We start from the raw sequence: 23,593 nt of genomic DNA on the forward strand, positions 1-23,593 counted from the left end.
GTTGGCCGGTTTTGTCTATAAAATCTGTGTTCCACAGGGAAGCAGAGAGCTCTCATTTCTCATGTTTTCCAGGTAACACTCCTTGACATCCACGTTTTGCTGGTGGCACTTACACCTCCAATCATCAGAAACACTGAGCCACCAAGTGTCTAGAACTCATCACTAATGAAATGTGTCTGTGGAGAGAAAAGCATTATTTTAAATCATTAATGCAACAGACTGGAATTGTCTGTTTGCTATTTCTTTTTTTCTTTCTTTCTTTCTTTTTGAAGATTTTATTTATTTATTTGTCAGAGAGAGAGAGCACACAAGCAACGGGAGCAGCAGGCAGAGGGAGAAGCAGACTCCCTACCGAGCAAAGAGACTAATGCGGGGCTGGACCCCAGCACCCTGGGATCATGACCTGAGCTGAAGGCAGATGCTTAACTGACTGAGCCACCCAGGCATCCCCTGTTTGCTATTTCTAGTGGTAGAGTGGTAATGCAGTTTAGTTTGTCAAAAATGAGGATTTGGATGATGGTTCTGAGGACTGGTTTAAGCAAGTGACATGGCAAGTGGCTTTTCCCACAAGTTGCACAAACTTGTTGAAAATTAGCAGCCAACAATATAGTTTGCCCAACTCAAACCCTACATAATTAGTACATTGGATTTTGGATGACATGGTACATCAAAGGCGCCTCTAGCCTTTCTTCCACTCTGAAATGAACCAAACACACAAAGGAAACTAAACAATAATGGCAACTCAGTCTTCGAGGAAAATAGAAAACACTAAATATCCAAATCATGGAGAGAGCTGGGAACTTTGGGAAGAGCTGGCAAAGCACAGACGTCTCCAAAATGATGAAACATCCATGGGAAAGCCAATGACCTCTTGTGTGGAACAAAAAGATCTATGTGCATGGGCCAGGCTGGGGGATACAGAAGCCTCCTTGAGTCTCACTCAACTCCACGGAGTGGCAGGGAATAGGTAAGAACAGTCAGATATAGATGAAGCAGCCAACCCAGGCATTTAGACAAACAAACAAAATGGATCCAAAGAAAGCACACAAAATGAAGACTGAAAAATGATAGAACTAAAAGAATGAATCTAATTGTTCTTTCTTCCTTCCTTTTTCTTTCTTTCCCTTTCTCTCTTTCTCTTTACCTTTCTTTCTTTTTTCTTTCTTCCTTTCTTCCTTCCTTCCTTTCTTTCTTTTTTCTTCCTTCCTTTCTTTCTTTTTTCTCTCTTTCTTTCTTTCTTTCTTTCTTTCTTTCTTTCTTTCTTTCTTTCTTTCTCGCTTTCTCATCCTCATTTATTGCCTTCATATGAGTCTACTCCTTCAATGTCAAAGGGGGAGGGGCAGATCGTGACTCCCAGGCATCCCACAAAGTAGACAGCTCACCTTAGAGGCAATCTTTACCCACTCAAAAATTCATCTCACATTAGCAGTGAGGATTAGGATATCACCCCGAATTGTCATTTTCCTTACTCATAAGTTTAAGGTATCCAGTGGTTGTTTCTAGTGGTAGAGTGGTAGTGCAGAATAAAATTTTAAAAATCTAGAAAAACCATCTAATCTGGTAGTTTTCAACATCGGTGATTTTGCCCACCCCTCCCCCCAGGGGACATTTGGCAATGTCTGGAGATATTTTTGGTTGTCACATTTGGGTAAAAATGGATGCTACTGGCATCTGGTGGGTAGAGGGAGGGAGGTTGCCAGCCATGTCAGGACAAGCCCCACAACAAAGAACTGTTTCACCCAAAACATCAGTAGTGCCCGGGCTGATAAAGCCTGGTCTGATCTGATCACGAAAAAGGATGGGAATTACATATAAATAAGAATCAGGATGGAGAAGTAATCTGATGCAAAGGCACTTGAAAAATTATAGAACATGTTACTCAAATCTGAGCCAATCACTTTGAGAATCTGTATGTAATTAATGATTTTCTCAGAAAAAAAAGATGGCGGAAGAGTAGGGGACCCTATTCCAACCAGTCCCCGGAATTGAGCTGGGTATCTACCACACCACTCTGAACACCCACGAAATCAGCCTGAGATGTAGGAAGATAGATCTGGATCTCTACAAACAGAATATCACAGGCAGTTGGTTTTGAGGTATGAAGCGGGGAGCCGTGCTTCCTCAGGCACTATTCGAAGATAAATGGCGGGGGGAGGGAGCGGTTGGGATCCTGCACTGTTGGTGAGCGATAGCCTCCCATGCTGGGGACAGGGCACAGACTCGCAGACCGGTAGCAGCGGGGAAAGGACTTTAGGGCAGCCCCCCAGACTGGAACCTGGAGCGGTGGGGCTGCGCACCTATGAACTGGGGATGGCTGGCAGTTTTAGAAGCACAAAGGGCAGAGATGTGCTTCGACCTGGAGGCGAGGACTGGGGGCGCTGCTGAGGGGCGCACAACCCAGGACGCTGCAGTTTATAGCAGCACGGACAGAAATGGAGGCGGTGTGGCCTGGAGAGCTCACTGAAGAACAGACTGTGATCCCTTTGCTCTGAGGCAGAGGGTTGGAAATGGTCTCTTCGGCTCTCATTCTCAGAAGATACATGGAAACCTGCCAGAAAACAAAAGCCCAAAAAAACCAGTTTTCACTGAGCCCATCCCACCCCCCCACAGGGCGCAGGGCAACTCTGCCCAAACAGAGTTGCCTGAGTGAGAGTGGCAGGCCCCTCCCCCAGAAGACAGCCTGGGAAAACAAGAGGCCAACAACCCTAACGTCCCTACAAAACAGATGCATCTTCCTTGGCTTGTGGTCAATAATTTGGACTCTGTACATTCCCTCAACCGCCCCTCAACAGAATGACTAAGAGGAGGAACACCCAAAATAGGAAAGACTCAGAGATTGTGATTTTTGCCATAGATTTACAAATGGATACAGATATAACCAAAATGTCAGAAATGGACTTCAGGGTAACAGTTATGAAGACAATAGCTAGAACGGAGAAATCGATTAATGGCAACATAGAGTCTCTAAGGGCAGAAATGAAAGCTGAACTGGCAGAACTTAAAAATGCTATCAATGAGATCCAATCTAATCTAGATATTCTAACACCTAGGGTAAATGAGGCAGAAGAATGAATTAATGAATTAGAAAACAAATTGATAGAAAAGAACGAAAAAGAGGAGGCCTGGGAAAAACAGCTTATAATCCATGAAAACAGAATTAGAGAAATAAGTGACTCCATGAAACGTTCCAATGTCAGAATTATTGGGATCCTTAAGGGGGTGGAGAGAGAGAGAGAGAGGACTAGAAGATATATTTGAACAAATCATAGCTGAGAACTTCCCTAATCTGGGGAATGAAACAAACATTCATGTCCTAGAGGCAGAGAAAACCCCTCCCAAGATCAAGGAAAACAGACCAGGCATGTAATAGTAAAACTCGCAAATCTTAGAACCAAGGAAACCATCTTAAGGGTAGTTAGGGAGAAGAGATTCCTTATGTACAGAGGGAGGAATATCAGAATAATGTCAGGCCTATCCACAGAGACCTGGCAAGCCAGAAAGGGCTGGCAAGACATATTCAGGGTACTAAATGAGAAGAACATGCAGCCACGAATACTTTATCCGGCAAGGCTTTCATTTAGAATAGATGGAGAGACACAGAGCTTCCAACACCAGCAGAAACTGAAAGAATATGGGACCACTAAGCCGGCCCTGCAAGAAATATTAAGGGGGTTCTATAAAAGAAGACCCCAAGAGTGATATAGAACAGAAATTTACAGAGACAATCTATAGAGATGAGGACTCCACAGGTAATATGATGATAATAAATTCTTATCTTTCAATAATCATTCTCAATGTGAATGGCCTAAATGCTCCCATAAAACAGCACAGGGTTGCAGATTGGATAAAAAGACAGGACCCATTCATATGCGGTCTACAAGAGATTCATTTTGAACCTAAAGATACATTCAGACTGAAAGTGAAGGGACGGAGATCCATCTTCCATGCCAACAGACTTCAAAAGAAAGCTGGGGTAGCAATTCTTATATCAGACAAATTAGATTTTAAACTAAAGACTGTAGTTAGAGACACAGAAGGACACTATATCATTCTTAAAGGGTCTATCCAACAAGAGGATCTAACAATTGTAAATATCTATGCCCCCAACATGGGAGCAGACAACTACATAAGCCAACTGTTAACCAAAATAAAGAGTCATATCAATAGTAATATGTTAATTGTAGGAGACCTCAATACTCCACTCTCAGCAATAGACAGATTATCTAAGCAGAAAATCAAAAAAGAAATAAGAGCTTTGAATGACACACTGAACCAGATGGACCTCATAGATATATACAGAACATTCTACCCTAAAACAACAGAATACTCATTCTTCTCGAGCGCACATGGAAATTTGTCCAGAATAGACCACGTACTGGGTCACAAATCAGGTCTCAACTGATACTAAAAGATTGAGATTATTCCCTGCATATTCTCAGACCATAATGCTTTAAAACTGGAACTCAATCACAAGAAAAAATTTGGAAGAAACTCAAACACTTGGAAGCTAAAGACCACTTTGTTCAAGAATGTTTGGATCAAACAGGAAATCAAAGAACTTAAACAATTCATGGAAACCAATGAGAATAAAAACACATTGGTCCAAAACCTGTGGGATACTGCAAAGGTGGTCCTAAGGGGGAAGGAAATACATAGCCATCCAAGCCTCACTCAAAAAAAAAAAAAAAAAAAAAAAGAAGAATCCCAAATTCACCAACTAACTTTACACCTTAAAGAACTAGAGAAAAAGCAACAAACGATACCTAAACCACACATTAGAAGAGAAATCATTAAGATTAGAGCAGAGACCAATGAGTTAGAAACCAGAAACACAGTAGATCATACCAACGAAACTAGAAGCTGGTTCTTTGAAATAATTAATAAGATCAATAAACCACTGGCCAGACTTATCCAAAAGAAAAGGGAAAAGCGGGGCGCCTGGGTGGCTCAGTCGGTTAAGCGACTGCCTTCGGCTCAGGTCATGATCCTGGAGTCCCGGGATCAAGTCCCGCATCTGGCTCCCTGCTCAGCAGGGAGTCTCCTTCTCCCTCTGACCCTCCTCCCTCTCATGCTCTCTGTCTCTCATTCTCTCTCTCTCAAATAAATAAATAAAATCTTTAAAAAAAAAAAAAGAAAAAAAAAGAAAAGGGAAAGGGCCCAAATTAATAAAATTATGAATGAAAGGAGAGAGATCACGACTAACACCAAGGAAATAGAAAGAATTATTAGAAATTATTATCAACAACTGTATGCCAATAAATTAAGCAACCTGGAAGAAATGAATGCCTTCCAGAAACCCAGAAACCACCAAGACTGAAACAGGAAGAAATTGAAAACCTGAATAGGGCAATAACCAGTAACGAGATTGAAGCAGTGATCAAAAACCTCCCAAACAACAAGAGTCCAGGGCCTGATGGATTCCCTGGGGAATTCTACCAAACATTCAAAGAAGAAATAATACCTATTCTCCTGATCAAAAAATAGAAACAGAAGGAAAGCTTCCAGACTCATTCTATGAGGCCAGCATTACCTTAATCCCCAAACCAGGCAAAGACCCCATCAAAAAGGAGAATTTCAGACCAATATCCCTGATGAATATGAATTCCAAAATTCTCAGCAAAATCCTAGCTAACAGGATCCAACAAGACATTAAAAGGATCATCCACCACGACCAAGTGGGATTTATCCCAGGGATGCAAGTGTGGTTCAACATTTGCAAATCATTGTGATAGAACACATTAATAAGAGGTGAGAGAAGAACCATATGACCCTTTCAATTGATGCAGAAAAAGCATTTGACAAAATACAGCATCCTCTCCTGATTAAAACTCTTCAGAGTATAGGGATAGAGGGAACATTCCTCAAGTTCATAAAATCCATCTATGATAAACCCACAGCGAATATCATCCTCAATGGGGAAAAGCTGAGAGCCTTTCCCTTAAGATCAGGAACATGACAAGGATGCCCACTCTTGCTACTATTGTTCAGCATAGTACTAGAAGTCCTAGCAACAGCAATCAGACAACAAAAAGAAATAAAAGGTATTCAGGGGCGCCTGGGTGGCTCAGTCGGTTAAGCGGCTGCCTTCAGCTCAGGTCATGATCCCAGAGTCCTGGGATCGAGCCCCTCATTGGGCTCCCTGCTCGGCGGGGATCCTGTTTCTCCCTCTCCCTCTGACTGCCTCTCTGCCTACCTGTTCTCTCTCTCTATCTCTCTGTCAAATAAATAAATAAAATCTTAAAAAAAAAAAAGAAATAAAAGGTATTCAAATTGGCAAAGAAGAAGTCAAACTCCCTCTCTTCGCAGATGACATGATACTTTAGGGGAAAATCCAAAAGACTCCACCCCCAAATTACTAGAACTCATACAGCAATTCAGTAATATGGCAGGATACAAAATCAATGCACAGAAATCAGTTGCTTTCTTATACACTAACAATGTAACTGTAGAAGAGAAATTAAAGAATCGATTCCATTTACAATAGCACCAAAAACCGTAAGATACCTCGGAATAAACCTAACCAACAAGTTAAAGGACCTATACTGTAGGAACTACAGAACACTCATGAAAGAAATTAAAGAAGATACAAAAAGATGGAAAAGCATTCCATGCTCATGGATCAGAAGAATAAACATTGGTAAACTGTCTATGCTGACCAGAGCAATCTATATCTTCAACGTCATCCTGATCAAAATTCCAGTGACATTTTTCTTTTTTTTTTTTTGAAGATTTTATTTATTTATTTGACAGAGAGAGATACAGCGAGAGAGGGAACACAAGCAGGGGGAGTGGGAGAGGGAGAAGCAGGCTTCCCATGGAGCAGGGAGCCCGACGCAGGGCTTGATCCCAGGACCCTTGGATCATGACCTGAGCCGAAGGCAGATGCTTAACGACTGAGCCACCCAGGCGCCTCCCAGTGACATTTTTCAAAGTGCTGGAACAAACAATCCTAAAATTTGTATGGAATCAGAAAAGACCCTGAATCGCCAAGGAAATGTTGAAAAAGAAAAACAAAGCTGGAGGCATCACGTTGCCCGATTTCAAGCTATATTACAAAGCTGTGATCATGAAGACAGCATGGTACTGGCACAAAAACAGACATATAGACCAATGGAACAGAATAGAGAACCCAGATATGGACCCTCAACTCTATGGTCAAATAATCTTTGATTATGAAAAATCGAAGCATGAAAAAATATGCAATGGAAAAAAGACAGTCTCTTCAATAAATGGTGCTGGGAAAATTGGACAGCTATATACAGAAGAATGAAACTCCACCATTCTCTGACACCATACACAAAGATAAACTCAAAATGGATGAAAGACCTCAATGTGAGACAGGAATCCATCAAAATCCTAGAGGAGAACATAGGCAGTAACCCCTTCGACATCGGCCACAGCAACTTCTTTCAAGATACATCTCCAAAGGCAAGTGAAATAAAAGCAAAAATGAACTTTTGGGACTTCATCAAGATAAAAAGCTTCTGCGCAGCAAAGGAAACAGTCAACAAAACAAAGAGGCAACCCACAGAATGGGAGAAGATATTTGCAAATGACACTACAGACAAAGGGCTGATATCCAAGATCTGTAAAGAACTTCTCAAACTCAACACCCCAAAAGCAAATAATCAAGTCAAAAATGGGCAGAAGACATGAACAGACACTTTTCAAAAGAAGACATACACATGGCTAACAGGCACATGAAAAAATGTGCATCATCATTAGCCATCAGGGAAATTCAAATCAAAACCACATTGAGATACCACCTTACACCAGTTAGAATGGCAAAAATGGACAAGGCAAGAAACAACAAATGTTGGAGAGGGTGTGCAGAAAGGGGAACCCTCTCACACTGTTGGTGGGAATGCAAGATGGTACAGTCACTTTGGAAAACAGTGTGGAACTTCCTCAAAAATTTAAAAATAGAGCTACCCTATGACCCAGCAATTGCACTCCTGGGTATTTACCCCAAAGACACAGATGTAGTGAACAGAAGGGCCATATGCACCCCAATGTTCGTAGCAGCAATGTCCTCAATAGCCAAACTCTGGAAAGAGCTGACATGCCCTTCAACAGACGAATGGATAAGGAAGATGTGGTCCATATATACCATGGAATATTACTCAGCCATCAGAAAGGATGAATACCCAACTTTTACATCAACAAGGGTGGGACTGGAGGAGATTCTGCTAAGTGAAGTAAGTCAAGCAGAGAAAGTCAATTATCATATGGTTTCACTTATTTGTGGAACATAAGGAATAGCATGGAGGACATTAGGAGAAGGAAGGGAAAAATGGAAGGGGGGGAAATCGGGCAGGGGTGGGGGGGAGATGAACCACGAGAGACTATGGACTCTGAGAAACAAACTGAGGGTTTTAGAGGGGAGGGGGTTGGGGGATGAGTTAGCCTGATGATGGGTATTAAGGAGGGTACGAACTGCATGGAGCACTGGGTGTTATATGCAAACAATGAATCAGGGAACACTACATCAAAAACTAATGATGTACTGTATGGTGACTAATATAATAAAGTAAAATAAAATTTTTAAAAAATTATTTTCTCGGAAAATGTGAATTATCAAAAGAAACTGTAGAAAACATAGAGCTTCTAACCAAATTATCATGGAAGAAATAGAGAAAGTTACAAGAAAAGACAAACAATTTTTCTTTTTGTAGAAAAGACTAGAGAGAGAATTCTATCAACATTTTAAGGAACAGATTGTTTCAATGTAATTTGAATTGTTCCAGAGCATAAAGTAAGGAAAAAAATCCTCCTTTTTTTAAATCAGAGTTAACAAGTTAATACCAAAACCTGACAAAGAAAACCCATGGAAAAGAAAATTATAGGAGAATCTCAATTATAATTATCAATGTATTAAAAGAAAATATTAGCCAGAAGATTCTTTTTTTATTTTTTTGTTGTTATGTTAATCACCATATATTACATCATTAGTTTTTGATGTAGTGTTCCATGATTCATTGTTTGTGCATAACACCCAGTGCTCCATGCAGAACGTGCCCTCTTTAATACCTATCACCAGGCTAACCCATCCTCCCACCCCTCTTCCCTCTAGAACCCTCAGTTTGTTTTTCAGAGTCCATTGTCTCTCATTAGCCAGAAGATTCTATTAGTACTTTAAATCAATAACACATGATTCCAGGTGGTATTCATATTGGTGATGAAAGTTTCAATATTAGGGAGTCCAATATAATTTACCATTTTAAAATATAATTTACCACTTTAATAAATCACAGAAAAATAATATGATCATCTTCATGATTTCTGAAAGGCAATTGTTAAAATTCAACATCTGAAAAAACTTCCAAGTCTGTCCTTTAAAAAAAAGAACATATAAATATTTTCATATCATGATTTTATGTACCATAAAACTTTCTGTGAGATACATATACATACATGTGTGTATATATATAGTTATAGTTATAAATATATGTATTAAATATATGTTTTTTCATACGGTGAACATAAAGAAAAGAAAGCCTCTTTCCCAAGATAGACTATTCCAAATATCTCATAGCTCAGGATACAGAAATTATTTCAGAAGTGTGAACACAACTCAAACAGAACCAAGTAAGTGCTCTCACCTAGAATTGCAGGTTATACTTGGAAAGAAGCTTTTTCTGTCATTAGTATGACTCTAAATTTGTGACTTCAGAGCCTGACCGAATCTTTAGAGGTGTACAGAATCCCATGGGATGTATTCACAAAATTATTAGGGTTTTGGTCCTGCAAAATAAGGATATGAAGGGGGCCCCTGGGTGGCTCAGTCAGCTAAGTGTTCGACTCTTGATTTCGGCTCAGGTTATGATCTCAGGGTTGTGCGCTCAAGCCCCGCACTGGGTGTGGAGCCTGCTTACGATTCCCCCACGATCTATCTCTCTCCCCTCTCTCCTTCCCCCTACTTCCTCTTAAAAGAAGAAGAAGATGGGGCGCCTGAGTGGCTCAGTCGGTTAAGCGTCTGCCTTCGGCTCAGGTCATGATCCCAGCGTCCTGGGATCGAGCTCTACATCGGGCTCCCTGCTCAGTGGGAAGCCTGCTTCTCCCTCTCCCACTCCCCCCTGCTTGTGTTCCCTCCCTCACAATCTCTCTCTCTGTCAATTAAATAAATAAATAAAATATTTTTAAAAAACATCCATCATCTCATATACTTACAATTTTTAAAAAAAGGAGGGGGAGGAGGATATGAATAAAACTCAGAATAGAATCAAAGTGAATCCAATCAAATGTTGAAAGCATCTGGGCAGGGGCTTATATCTCTAATATGATTTCATAATTAAATAATGTGTAATTTGAAGAGGGCTCTAAGGCCTCCCATTTGACACACATGGACTAAAGTCTCTCCTGGTTTAGCAGCCATTAAAGAGGGCTTTGTCTGTCCCATCTGGATGGTGAGAAACATACCGTTCCAGCATGCTACTCCAAATCTTATACCCTGAGCAAGACTTCAGGTTGTATGCAACTTCACTAAATATGGAAATAAAACCAAGCTGTACACATTGGATATTTTAAGCATTGGTAATGCTTAAGAGAATCTGAGTACTTAACAGATTAATAGCTACTCCAAAGTAAAAAGGCATTTGGGTAATTGATTTAGACTTGCATTTTTAGGATGAAAGGAACAAGAAAAGTTGACTAATGTTGTAAACAGTATAAGACCATTTAGGAGAATTTATGACTCTCCCCATATGTACAGTTTTAATGTACTTTATTTATCAGAGTAGTATCTAAGAACTTGGGAAGGTTTGTATGTTAATCAGACATTTGAAGGACTTCAAAGAAAATTAAATATATTAAATTTATAAATGCAGTTTAAATGTTTCAGGGAATTTTATTAGATTATACAAGCATTCTTAAAAGTGACTGTTGGAATTTGCTAGCTTTATAAATAGATGATAAGATTTGTAATTTTATTTGTAAAGCATAAGGAAGAATTAAGCTTCTACATTTACAACTTACTACTGTCACTAATGTGACTAGAAAGGAATTTATAACTTATTAAAGTTACAAATTTTACTAAAGTCACATTTTAATTTTGTATATGCCAATTAGTCTCTGAGTGATCTTGTTTGAGTACAAACTACCCCCCTTAACGGCATCAAAACATTCTGCCCATGGAGATCACAAGCAGCAAAGATCCACTAGCCTGGAGCCCCAGGGCCATTTGCTACTAGAGAGGCATTCTGCCCAGGAAAAAGGCCAATCGATGCAAAGGGCACCAAGAGATGAAACAATGATCTCTTTAAACTTCCGTATCCCACCATGTCTCAAGTCTGACTGCCCTGAATTTTTGTGAGTCAATACAGTCCTCCTTTATGCTTAAATTAATTTGAGTTCAATTTTTCTCACTTGCAAATAAAGGCTCAAGTGTTTGCAGCTCTGAGCATCTCCCCTTTTGTGACCTTCTCTGCTCTCCCGGCTTTGAAATTGACAGGTGACCTTAGGGCAACAAATCTTTGATATGGGTCAGTTTATCCAGAGGTAAATTGTTCATAGTTCATTTTTCATGAGACTAGAAAAGAATCAGGCAAGTTAAGTGCTTTTTGTATGTCAGTGGAACTCCTACAGCTAAGAGGGCGAAAAAGACAGGACACCCGATAGGAAAATGGACAAGAAGGAAATGGGCACGTGGACAAGTGGATGAATTCTATGCAATTCACAGAAGAAAACTGACCCCGCACTAGTATCAGAGAAAGGCAAACGTAAACCACCCTGAGTACTATATTAACCCATCAGATTGTCAAAAATGCACAACTTGGATAAAATCATTTGTTGGTGGGGATGTGGGAAAACAAGAGCCCTTGCACATTGCTAGTGGAACTATGGCTTGAGTGTTCATTTGGAGAAGGATCTGGCAGGATTTGTGAAATTGGGCACATCATTGCCCTCAGACACAGTTTTTCTACTCCTGAGTCTATAGCCCCCCCCAGTTCTCTCCCAGATGCCCAAGAGACCATACACTAGGGGGTTGACAACAGTGTTAGCAGCTCTAGGATTTAGAAGCCACAAAGATATCTGGGGCGCCTGGGTGGCTCAGTCGGTTAAGCATCTGCCTTCGGCTCAGGTCATGATTCCAGGGTCCCGGAATCGAGCCCCTCATCGGGCTCTCTGCTTGGTGGGGATCCTGCTTCTCCTCTCCCTCTACCTGCATCTCCCCCTGCTTGTGCACACTCTCTCTCTTTCCCTCTCTCTCTCTCTGTCAAACAAATAAATAAAAATTCTTAAAAAAAAAAAAAGAAACCACGAAGATGTCCATCAAAAAATGTGAAAGTAAAGATAAGTAAAATGTGCATCATCCGTACATTAGATCACTGTGCAGAAGGAAAGAGAGGGGAAGGAAGAAACTGGTTGTATGTAGGGCAACATGGACAGATCTCAAAACCATGGGTTGCCTGGAAAAAGAAAGTACAAAACAATTGATTTGGGGCACAAAGCTTTTAAGTACATTTTCTAAAACAGAAAGCAATACTATATGTTTCTCATAGACACACATATAAAGAAACTTACTGAAAGTCACTTGGGAAAGCATATAGTAAATACACCAGACACAAGGAAGGGAATGAGACTGGGGACCAGGTGGGAAAAGAGAGGAAAATAAAATAAACTAAAATAATATAAGAGGGACTGCAGCAGAGAATGATGGTGATGATATGCCATGAAATTAGGAGCATGATCGGCTCAATTCTATGCACCTAATAGATCTTCGTGATCATAATTTGAAACTGAAAGAGGAAAAAACTGAAAGCCAATGGAATTAATATTTCCCCCAAAGGAAATATGGGCATAAAAGCTCAACGGCACAGCCAGCAAGCACCACAATTTACCATGGATGTTAACCGTGGAGTAAAATGGAAGTTTATGAAATAATGTTTTGTGGCCATGACAGAGGAAATGGAACTCGGAATTACATAGAAACTAAGATTGCCACCACATAAAAAGGAGAAAAATACATGAGAGCACAAGGAAACAGAATCAGTTGTGTAAGAAAGGAGACGAGGAGTAAAATTTCCTGTGATAAAAAATCATTCAAAAACTTTTGAAAATAAGACCTAACACAATATATGAGTAGATATTAAGAACAAGAATCAGGGGCGCCTGGCTGGCTCAGTCGGAAGGGCATGCGACTCTTGATCTCACGGTCATGAGTTCAAGCCCCACGTTGGGTGCAGATGTTACTTAAATAAATTAAAACTTAAAAATATATACATAAAAAGGGGCGCCTGGGTGGCTCAGTCATTGGGCGTCTGCCTTCGGCTCAGGTCATGATCCCAGGGTCCTGGGATCGAGCCCCGCATCAGGCTCTCTGTTCAAAAGGGAGCCTGCTTCTCCCTCTCCCACTCTGCCAGCTTGTGTTCCCTCTCTCACTGTCTCTCTCTGTCAAATAAATAAATAAATAAATCTTTTAAAAAAAATATATATATATATACATAAAAAAAATAAAAACAAGAATCACATCACAACTGGACTTCTTGGAAACCAAATATGGGTTTTTTACTTGCTTGCTTATTTGTTTTTAAAATGATAATAGCTGGTCTTCTGCCCCATGGCCCCAAGCAGCCCCTTCAAGTACTGAAGGCCCAGACGCTGAGAAAGACCTCAGAAGGGATGGGAAGAAACTCGACAAAATGTTGACACCTCTTCTAGCTAGATGCACTTACATGAGTATCCGCGATGTTAATTTCCAATACTCTTTTGCGTCTTTAAAATATTGCATAATTAAACGTAAAAATAAGTCAGTGTGATAAGATACAACATGCCGAGCTCAGAACCTGGCCTGGAGAGCCATGCAGAAAACTTTGGTTCTTTTCCCTATCCATGCTTTCATGCTTCCTGGATTTCTGTGGCACCTTCCAGGAGGCCTCAGGCATACGTCATCCCTCACCTGCCAACACCTGTCACTCCTTGCCCTGCTCATGGCTTTTTACCCGTTCCAGACTTGCCTGTTACCATTGCTAAAATAGTTAAGCTCTTTCTGGAACCATTGGTCATCTCCGTTCTTCTCAGTGGATGGTGGAGCTGACCTAGCCATCTGGAGCTGAAACTCTGTGAGGGAGAACAGAAGGGAGGCAGCCCCCAGGGCAACAGCCACCCAGGAGCTTGGCCCTGGTTGTTCCCCCAGAATAGCACTGATCCAGTTACTATTCCTACTGCCACCACCACCGGCCACCCTGATGCAGGTCCCCCAGGCAGCGACACTTTGTTCTTGGCCCCTGGGGTTTCCTGATGGGAGCAGTCTAAGATGTCTCTACCACCCCCTATGACTTTGGGATGTTCTAGTAAAAAGGGTCAAATGTGGGAAAGAAAATTCTGGAACTTGACCACCAGCAAGAGCCAAATATGGTTGACAGCGACCTCTCTCCTAATCTTGCCTGGAGGGGACTCACTCTGTGGTTCCAGCACAGCCTGCGGGAGCCCTTGAGGGTGGGAGCCAGGGTGAGCGAGGAAGAGGAAGAGAGGGTCCTCTACCGCTCTCTACTGAACTCCTTGACTTTTTCCTTAGCCCATGAACAATCTGGCCTCACTTCTTGTCGCCTCCTGGTAGATACCCCAAGACTCAAACATAAAATGACTAGATACAAATGAAGGCATCATTAACCCAGGATTACAATAGGTGCCATGCCCTGCTTGAATCCAGGGTTCTTGAACCTTGGGTCTTTGTGTCACTCTTGAGATTCCTTTGGTTCTATTGATATCCATCTCTCTCTGAATTCTCCGCCTCCTTTCCTTTTTTTTTTTTTTTAAAGATTTTATTTATTTGACAGAGAGAGATACAGCGAGAGAGGGAACACAAGCAGGGGGAGTGGGAGAGGGAGAAGCAGGCTTCCCGCCGAGCGGGGAGCCTGATGCGGGGCTCGATCCCAGGACCCTGGGATCATGACCTGAGCTGAAGGCAGCCGCTTAACAACTGAGCCACCCAGGCGCCCGGTCATGGAAGCTTTTAATGGCGCAAGAATTTCTTCCCTTTTGACCACTCAATTGCTAGCATTTTTTTCAGAGCTCAAAGGTAGAAGGAATGCTGTAATTATACAGAATAAGAGGCTTTGATTTCAGAGAGGGCCTCTGACATACTATCCCGGCACTAACCCAGAAATAAATAACCACACCCAAGAAATCAACCTTGCTCTGACGGAGGGATATGCCAGATGAACAGGAACATGGATGCCATGTCCTCTGGAAGCCCTAATGAAGCTGTTACCCAAATATCATCACAGAACTACCAAAGAGTTCCCATCTTCCCAGTTCTGTTCCCACATAGGTTCCAACGAGCCATGTTAAAACAGGAAGTAGTCATTTTAACATTAGTCTCAGGATGTAATTTCCGGGCTGAGTCCCCACTGCTTCCCCCCAGAAGAGGAGGGCTAGTACATAGCTGCTTAGGATGCCATTCAAACTAACAGTTCAGATGCCCTCATGTGAGCAGGATGTTCTTCCTTTTAAATGCCAGGCAGCTTATACATTTTAGGATCCTGGTTTATTCCTTACTTATCTAAGTTATTGCTCAGAATATCTGAATAAGGCCTAGATTCATCTTTCTAACCAACAAAAACAAAAAGACCTGGATTTGCCCCCTACAAATACACACCCCTTCCATGCCAGGCAAAGAACGTTCAATGTTAGTTAACAACATGAGAAGTTATGGGTGCTAGAGATGAAGGACAGAGGGTGAGGACAGGGCTTAAATCAGGGCTCGTAAAAGACCAGGAAGAACTATTATAAGGACAACAGCCTTTCACGAAAATAGTGTCACGGCCACCCACAGACAGCCTTCGAGAAGCACGCAAATTACAAAGACAACTGATGAGAAAGAAATGAGTGAAAATTGCACAGGAGGTGGATGGCATTTCAATCCATGACCTTCCTATTTTGGGGGGAAAAGCTAGTTTCTGAAGCATAAAAAATGGTTCATGTTCATTTAGAGTCAATGTGAAGTTTTTCCTGCCAGTAATATTTTGCTTATTTTAATTTCTGGTGGTTGGGAATGTTCTCTCTGGGTAAGATTTACAAAATATTTAGCCTGATTTTATAATAATCCTCTCATCCAAAAAAAAAAAAAGTGCTAAATCAAACCAGGAGGCAGCTCCAGTCATCTCTGACAATGAAACTCAGAGTGGATTTTTAGTATTTCCCTTGAAGGGATGCCTAGGACAATTAGGAGTTCCTGTGATTTAATGTAACAGGTGGCCAGATATTTTCAGTATCTGGCCCCAAAGCTGCAGGATTCAGTTTACCTAAGAATAGGTGTGGCTAGAGACTCTAGAAACACTGGCCCCCTTCCTCGGCTTCTAATGGTTTGGGATGGGTTTTCTTGCCCACTTTAGGCTACTGCAGATCTTTAAAAATTTTCAGCACAAGTTTTTGTAAACACAGGTAAAGCAACAAAAGAAAATGAAAGAAGTGATCCAAAAGCAGATGAGGGAAGCTAATCCTTATTTAAATGAGGCATTACCTAATCAGCTCCCAGAATAAAAACACTTCTATCTCTAATCACAAGGTGGCAATAATACCCTACTCATTTAATACAGACGAAGCCAATGCTGGGGAACTTGCAAACACTGATTAAAAAGGTGAGAGTGTATATTGCAGGTGCACGACACCTTTTCCCTGTGGAGGCCAAGATTTTTTCAATGAAATCGAATTAAACTGGATGAATATTCACTTCGTGTTACTCTCAAGGAAACCCGAGGATTCTGTCTGGGCTTCAGTGTAAACCTCCCAGCATCACTTCAACACACAGTCTATCTAGTCTTCTCTTGATCTCAGATGGATCTCTCAGATCTCAAGATGGAAACTTGAGTGGGGCCCTGACACCGTCTGGGGTTGAATTGGCTTGGAGAGCTCCAGCAAGGCATGGTTTGGGAAGCTTCCCAGATAAGAATAGTCTAAAATGGGCTCTTTGTGGCAAATTACCCCGATGGCAGGGGTTCTTTCAAGCCAGCCTCATTCTCTCTTGTTCTCGCAGACAATAACAGAGCTCCAGCTGGCCTGGCTTGAACCCCGACCTCCCACCCATCACACTGCCTCCATGTGCCCCTACTCTGACCCCTCAGACTCCATATCCTCCCTGACTTGTGGCTGTGATGCTTTGACAAAAGGTTTGGAACTGCCAACCCTTTTCCCTCTGGGCCGAAGCTCCTCACCCACTTGCCTTAATGTCATTCATGCTTTCTGCTCCCAGCCTGCTCGTTAGATGGGGACATCGGCGTAGCACACCCACTGGAAGCCCACCCACTTGCCGAAGCCAAGCCTAAATTTTTACATTTTCTTAAAGTGCATTTCAATGTGAAGCAATTAACTTGAGTCCTTTTCAACAGCTACCAGAATAGAGTATCATTAAAAATATATATTTCTTCTTTTTTAAAGAAGATTTTGTTTATTTATTTGTCAGAGAGAGAGAGAGAGAGAGAGAGAGCACAAGCAGGGGGAGCAGCACGCAGAGGGAGAGGGAGAAGCAGGCTCCCCACTGAGCAAGGAGCCCGATGCGGGGCTCGATCCCAGGACCCTGGGATCATGACCTGAGCTGAAGGCAGCCGCTTAACCGGCTGAGCCACCCAGGCGCCCCAAGAATATATATTTCTTCAACTCGCCTGGCCTAGTGATAACTTAGTAGATTGCATGTCTGTTTAGCTCAATGAAATTTTGTGTGTATTTTTCATTCATTCAGAACATAATCTCTCATTTTTCCCTCCAATGAGAAGAAAATATAGACCACTGTGCACCCACCTTCCTTCTCACCAAGCTCATTCTCTCTAGCACAGCTATGTTCTTTTAACTGTTCCACGCTGCCTCCCTTAAAAAGTAGCAGCCGCCTGTGGTTCTCTGGAACCACGCTAGTTGGTAAATCCTAAGTTAGAAATTTACCAGCAGAATGTTCTCAGGCAAGTGACCTAGCCGAGCTACAACAGCTCAAAAGGTTCTGAGCTCATACATGTGGCAGAGGCCAAGGTGTTCACTGTTCACGTTCTTACTGTTCTGTATGTCTGGCGGGAGTTTCTCCATATGTATAAAGCATGTCTTTTTATTCTGATGCCTTGACATCGGGGGACTCGCTGGCCCTGGAGAGACTGCCCCTCTCAGGGCTGGCCAATTCCTAGAGAGGGTTCAAGACTCACTTGAAAGCACGCCTTTCACATGCAAACCAACCAATCCAGAGCCCACATCTCCACTACCTCCTTTCCTGGCTTACACAGGGCTCTCACAGGGGGACTCTATTACCCCATCCTAATACCCCGAAGATAGGGACCAGACAGCTAGATACAGCCCCTACACTCAGAGCTTGCTCAAATCTTTCAAACTAACCAATCCGAAATCTGCACACCCTGCCTTGCCTGTTTCTTCCCCCAGAAACCACAATAAAGGCTCTTGCCCACATTTCCCCCCCTCTTCCTCTGCCCCCCTGCCCAACTCTGGGGCTTCCCCCACGTGGCCCTGCATCGTGTGGCATGTCCCCTCCTCTTGGGGACTGTGAGTAACAAGCTCTCTGTTCGGTTGCAGGGGTCTCCTGGTCTGTTGGCCTCACCACCCTGAATAGTAATAAAACCTATATTAAACACATTTTAACAAGGTTCAAGGCAGCCTTGAAATATTGATATTTTCCACGTTGTTAGAATAAAATCTAACACGATTGCCAATACAAGGTGTAGAATTATTATTTTATGTCTGTTGTGAAACAAACACCCTATTGTGTGATTTGGGGAATGGAATAATTTAAGACAATCTTTCCCTTTTCTGATTTCACCAGCTCTTAAAGGAAGGTGATGCAGGTGCAACATAAAAAACAGAAATCACAGGACAGACCACGATCACGGCAGTTAGAGAGGTACAAAAACATCACGGGAGGGCAGTAAAAGTGAATATCTATTCGAGGACGAGGTTGCCATTGCTGAAGGACTCCTACATTTTTATTTTCTGTTGCGTATTCTGCCTTTCTTTATTCTATACAACTAAGCCTTTCCAGCGTTAATGTTGAGATGGATAGACTTAAAAATCACTCTTCAAAAAAGACGATCACTTTCTCGATTAATTCAAGGCAACCATGCCTACCTGACAAGATTCTGATGCCGCTGTGAAGCAACTTATGAATCTTCACCGCACACAGTTCCCTCTAAGACAGAAATGAAGCGTCAGAACTTGTTTATACGTGGAACACTCAATTACATAGGCAGGCAACATGTATTTGGCTGCCAACTCACCTGGCCCGGTGACAATTTAGTAGACCGCCTGTCTGTTGAGCATCAGGTTTACCTGGCAATGAGCATGAGAAGCATTTAGAGATCTTTTAAAATCCTTCCATTTTATCATTTGACTGCCTCCATGGATTGTCTCTTTTTTCACCGAAGGGTGATGTTTATGATGAATAAAGTTTTACACAAAGGTGAGGATTCACTTATCATTAATATCAATAAAGCATCTGCATGTCCTCGTGATGTCTTAACATCTTGCATAAGATGACTGCAGAGATTCCCAGTGTAGGATTTCTAGGTGGCCCGCGAAGACTTCTGCTGGAGGCTCACTCCCAATGGCAAGTAACCTTCCTGCTTTGTCCCTGTTGCTCTCCGCCACTTCTTTGAGGTCAAAATAACCCTGACACGGCATGGCTTGCCATCCACTGACCCCTTCCTTCTGGGCCCTTGCAAATGCTCCTGAGGTCCCTGCTAAGTCATCCCATGCCCTGTGTGAATGAGAAGAGTGGTACCTTTGCTCTCAACTCTCGGGGCTGCTTCTGCGCATCTGTCCTAACAAACACGTAACACTTGTATCCCATATGATGAGACCCTGCTTGCACCTCTCAATGAACACTGGGTGCCTGTATCCAGGACTATTCCACAATTAGTAACGTAGGACCTAAGTTTGTGACTGATTTGCATTTTTTTTAATTAAATAGGATTCCCGGTTATTCCAATCATCACTTCACTTGCTATCACTTAACATCCTGACCAACTTCCTGAACAAGAGCAAAAAGGAGGACCCTGCCGCTAGCAGAATGGAAACATCCCCAGACCTCAGCCCCTAATGGCGGGCTGAGATTCGTGTGCTGAGAGCTCATTTTGGTTTTTACATCCCTTTCCTTGTCTTTCTAACCGTGGATGTATTTTTATTAAGAAAGGGACAAGGGAAGATGAAAAGGCATGAGTAGGGGCACTTGCATCTACATTTTTGGAGTGCAGAATAACACTGTGAACATTCCTGGGGGTTTCAGTTAACAATTGCCAAGCCAAACTAATGAGGCAAATAACAACACATGTCATTACGAATAATCAAATAAGGTTTTTATTTTATTTTATTTTATTTATTTGAGAGACAGAGAGCACGGGGGCGGGGAGCGGCAGGCAGAGGGAAAAGCAGACTCCTCGCTGATCAGGGAGCCTGACGCCATGTGGGGCTCAATCCCAGGACTCTGAGATCATGCCCTGAGTCGAATACAGACACTTAACTGAGTCACCTAGGCGTCCCTCAAATAAGGTTTACATAGGTTTATTCTTCAGCACTACTTACTTGTTCATATTCTTTGTGGAGTCAAAGTAATAAGATTTAAAACCATGTGTTAGGTTTATAATATTAACTTTTTAACAATGAATTTTGAGATCTTCTTAATTTTCTGACTCACATAATTATAACATGTTTATTATACCTTGCCTTCGCCAAACACACACACACGCACACACATACACACTACTTAATTTGGTGGGAGCTGATGGTATTGAAATGTGAGCATGTCTGTGGACACATGCCTCCTGACCAAGGACATCATCTCTATGTGTTTCTGTGAGAAGTGTCGAGAACCATGATGTATTAGTTTCCTGCAGCTGCTATAACAAATTTTCACAAACCTAGTGACTTAAACACAAATTTATTATCTTACAATTCCTGTGACCAGAATCTAAAATGGGTATGACAGGGTTAAAAGCAAGGCTTTGGCCAGGCTGGCCCTCCTGGGGACACTGGGAAGAGTCCGTTTCTTTGCCTTTGCACCTTCTGGAAGGTGCCTGTGCTCCTTGGCTCCTGACTCCTTCCTCCCTTCACATCACCTGGCCTCCCGTGTCATGTCATCCTCTGCCTCCCCTGTGGTCAAGGATCCCTCTGCCTCTTTCTTGTAAGGTCGCTGGTGATTATGTTTAGGGCCCGCCTGGACAATCCAGACTCATCTCTCCATCTCAGGATCCCACCTTACTCACAGCTATACGGTCCCTTTTACCACATCCAGCTAACATTCCTTGATGCCAGGGATTGGGGAGTGAACATGGTTGGGCCAGACCACACACAGTGAGGTAACGCGGGGCCAGGACTTTGAGTCAGCTGGCCTGGGCTCTACCTCCAGTTAGTTATGCTCCGTTTGCTTCCATTTCCTGATTTGTTAAATGCAGATAAGAATAGTACCTCCCTCGTAGGTGTCAATGAGTTAATCTATGTAAAAATCTCAGCATGTGAATTGTACACTTAATAGGAAAATCATAGAACAGCGCCTTAGACATACTGCGCACTCATGATGATTATTATTAATCTTTCTAAAGACCTGAGCATCCCATGGGCAGACACACACACACACACACACACATCCCGATCTCACTATTTCCTCTTCAAGGGCCTTACCTGAGTTCCAGGCCCAAAGCCAGTGGGCTCTGGCACTGATCCCATGTTGGCTAAGTCATCACACCTAAGATGCTCAGGGTCCTACACTTCTCCTCATGGCAACTTATCCCCAGGGCATCAGGGAACTTGGTTCAGCTCTTGCCACACTAAATAAAAGGTCCAGTCCTGTTACCGTGGCCACTAGCCACCGAGAGCAAGATCCTGGGCTCGTTCCTGCCCTTACTCATTCTCCTGTTGCTTGCTTCTGTCCCTGCAGACTCACCCCTTTCTTCTCCCCTGGCTGTCCCCTGTCACTGACCAGAGACACACACTCCTTTCTTCCTTCATGCATTCTCCTGGGACAGAACTGTCCCCACAATCACTCCAGCTCCCAGAGGTGCTCGCTCATCCTGTGGCAGCAGACCTCTCTGGATCTTCGTGTGATTGTGACCCAGGGATAATGATGCAGAAACTATGGAGCCATCGACTTAAAGAGGCAGAGCCTTCACCTCTGTGTGGAAACTGGGCTTTGGCGCCTCTGTTTTAATGAATTTAAAAATCTCTCTTATCATTGCCTATTCCTGGACCCCTCCTCTTCACTCCACTGGGAGCCAGGGAACTGGTCACAGCCTCATGTGACAACAGAGAGGATATTCGTTTATTTCACTACGCACCTTGCTATTTTCATCCAGTTCTGTAGGCTTTCTGCAGAAGTAACCTTACAAAACCTAACGCAGGCAACAGAAAAGACCATCTTAATTTTAGCACGACGGAGGACAGAAATATGCCTGGAGAATAACTGCATGGTGTCCAACATGTTAAATTTAACCTACAAAATTTACAGGGACACATTGCAGACTGCATACAGACTGCCCGGGACACAGTCATGCTTTTGCCTCCTTCCTAAATTACGCTCACAACGAAAGGGAAAAACCTGTCTCGTGAAGTCGACTCCAATCACCCCATCGGCATATCTCCTGTCTGTATGCAAACGGCAAATATTCCCCAAGTCAAATTAGGTGTTAAATGACTCCGCCTCCCTGAGACTTCCCTGGGTGTGGCTGGCCCTGGACCCCAGCCCCACATCCACATGGTGACAAGCAGTGAGGAGCTGCCTCATCGACGATGGATCTTGTGGCTCGGCTCCCAATCTGGTTTTCATTCCTGAGGAGTCCTGCGTGGGGGCTTGTGGGGCAACATCTACAGCAAGACCATTATGTTTTTATGCTTTTGCTCTGGGGGAACATTTCTGTGGTGTCTGCAGGGCCCTTGGAAAGCTCGCTCATTTACCCAGCAATGTGTGAAGTAATTGAAACCTGGTTCTCTGGTGTACACGGACTCCTTCCTGCAAAAATGTGAGAACTGGGCTCTCGTGACAAGACTCTGACCCCACAGCAGGCACATGTCCCCTAAGCGTCTAGCCCTGTGCTGCTGGGTGCTGGGGGCTCAAGAACGCCTTGTCCAGAACGATCGGGAAGCTTCCACGCACACATGGGTGGTCACACGCCAGCCCTCAAAGCTGTGGGGCATCACTGCTGTCATTTAATTATCTTTGTGGCTGTGAAGTGTCTCAGTAGAAATTACTCCATTACTACTCCTTTCCCAGTAGGTGTTTCAGACTGACAAGGCAGCTGCTCGGGTAGCAGAGCATGTTAATTATGACTTTTTTTTTTAAATTAGATTTAAGGCAGTCAACAAGGGTTAGCGTCCCGCTTTTCAACCTATGGAAATCTGTTTAGCGTCCGTCTGAAGCTTCCTTTTCATGTCTCAATTGCTCAGGGTCAAGTTAAGGAAATAAGAATTGGGGGAAGTGACTGAGTTTAAAAAGGAGAGGCAGATCAAAGAAATAGTCAAAGGCTCTGGGCACACAGTGACTGCGAGCTTCACCTGTAATTTGAGCTGAGAAACACTGGGAGGAAGGGGAAAGCCAAAATTATTTACAGATGGACAAGCAATGAAAGGAAAACCCAAACTATGAAATATGTTTACATTTGTCTTCATCTCCTGTTAA

General features: G+C 42.7%; 1 non-coding gene across 1 annotated transcript; it reads right to left on the bottom strand.

The window, feature by feature from the left end:
- Positions 1–1,336: 1,336 nt before the first annotated feature.
- Positions 1,337–1,486, bottom strand: LOC123840142 (U12 minor spliceosomal RNA). Its single transcript, XR_006789932.1, has one exon. It is a non-coding gene; the product is annotated as a U12 minor spliceosomal RNA (small nuclear RNA).
- Between the last annotated feature and the right edge of the window lie 22,107 nt (positions 1,487–23,593).

This window comes from Mirounga angustirostris, unplaced genomic scaffold (assembly GCF_029215605.1).
Source record: "Mirounga angustirostris isolate CCGP_5_RB_7025 unplaced genomic scaffold, mMirAng1.0.hap1 SCAF_3, whole genome shotgun sequence".
Classification (NCBI taxonomy): Eukaryota; Metazoa; Chordata; class Mammalia; order Carnivora; family Phocidae; genus Mirounga; species Mirounga angustirostris.